Source organism: Dysidea avara, chromosome 9, assembly GCF_963678975.1.
Source record: "Dysidea avara chromosome 9, odDysAvar1.4, whole genome shotgun sequence".
NCBI lineage: Eukaryota > Metazoa > Porifera > Demospongiae > Dictyoceratida > Dysideidae > Dysidea > Dysidea avara.
In genome coordinates this window covers 1,896,323-1,898,208 of record NC_089280.1, presented here as the reverse complement: position 1 = coordinate 1,898,208, position 1,886 = coordinate 1,896,323, and positions in this window count along the sequence as shown.

Below are 1,886 nucleotides of genomic sequence, written 5' to 3'. Positions count from 1 at the left end.
TTTGCTTTGTTACAGCGCCCTGAATATCCGGACATCGGATTCTTCCGTGCAAGCTTAAATCGACGTATGGAGGAGTTAGCGGTGTTTATGACCAAGTATTAAGTGATTTTTTTTTCTCAGAATGATATAGATTGATCTCTACTGACCCACAATTATATTATAGACTAGTAGCTAGCTAGCTAGCTAGGCAATTGCATTGGTAGGCGGGCATGCAGTGGCAAAACCTAAGGCTGCAGCACATGTTGCTGTCAGACCTTCAGTGCTGGTCACTGTAAAGCGCTAATAATAAATAATAATAATAAAAAATCGAGGGCAAAATGAACCAACTACCCAACCTGAAAGCGGGGAGAGGAGAGGGAGTATTACTATTAACACCATCATGGTTATGATGAATACATTTAAATTAAGTACATGAATGTGAGTCCTCGAGGCAACATGTATACATATATCTAAGTGACTTGTGTCAGTTGTGGGCATGGCAAAGAGAAAAAATAGAACCAATTATAAAACTAAAATTTGGTAGCTATGTATATCAAAAGCGATGGTGTTACACTTGAAACTAAAACTGCATTCTTGTTTGAAGTGCATATTTTGTGCTCTATATCTTGTCATGATTATCCAAGCAGTTAAAGTGAGCAATTAAAATCTGGAAGCATTTTAAAAGAGAGTATAGCTAGTTAAAATTGAAGTGGATGATTTGCAATTATAAGCCAATGTTTGATTTATCATTATTTTAGACTCCATGGCCAGTGACAACAGTAAGTCCATGATGTGTCCATTGTACCTACTGCAATATGCCAAAAGGCACCTGTTGGGCTAAAGTGACATTAGCAGTGAAAATCAAACCCTTAGCCTTAATCACTATTGAGCTATCCTTGTCTGAAGACAGTCATTCAATCAGCCCAGTGAGTGAGTGAGTGAGTCAGCCATTCATTATTGTGAGGTTGGTTTCTGGTTAGCATTTTTTTTGTGAGATGTGCAGGTCTAAAATGTACAGTACTACATACTGTATAATATCAGTATATCATCTATCACTTTGAAATTGTATGGTTCTAAAGGTGTTGTAGGAGAGTCATAACTAGTACAGGTATAATCATCATCAGTAGTGTTACACATCTAGTTAAAAATTTCAATTACCTATTGCATTATACCTTACAGTACCATTGACACAGAGGAGATTATATCAAGTTTTATAACTTTAATGAATGGTTTCTGAATCTGATAGGCTACTTTTTATAACTAGTAAATTATGATGAACTGCTAGCTATAGCTGCAAGAGCTCTAAATCTGACTTAGTCTTAGAGTGACTAATACTTAGATCAATGTTTTAGTTTGCAACATAATACATTGACACACTCATCTCCTACGTAATTGAACAATCATCATTTCCAATGTCAACTTCATTGAAACTTCCAAGATGCTTTTGTGCTATTTACAAAGGTAATACTTATCACTGGCTGTACTTGGCTGAATGATGCTATCGTGGCCATGGGTCCTGGTGAATAAAAAAAACAATGAATTTTTGTCATTTCATATTAGCTCATTTCATAGTGGCTATGAATACCTACATGTTCAAACACGTACATTTAACAAGATAGGGGACTGGTACGTATATGTATGTCCATACATTCAGCATCATCCCGGCATGCAACTAAGCACATAAAATCAGATACAGTCATAGACCAGTCAGTCAGACTGTTCATATACTGACTGGTTAATGTAAACCAACAGCAACAGTAAAGTATAAGGTGCTAATGTGTTATCAAACAAACGGTAAAGTGTCAACTCCTTCTATAAGATTTGTATGGCTAATGTACAACTGTTTAGAGTAATTCAGCTGCTGCGGTCATTGTTATGCATACTCCACTTTGTGGAAATTTTTGTAA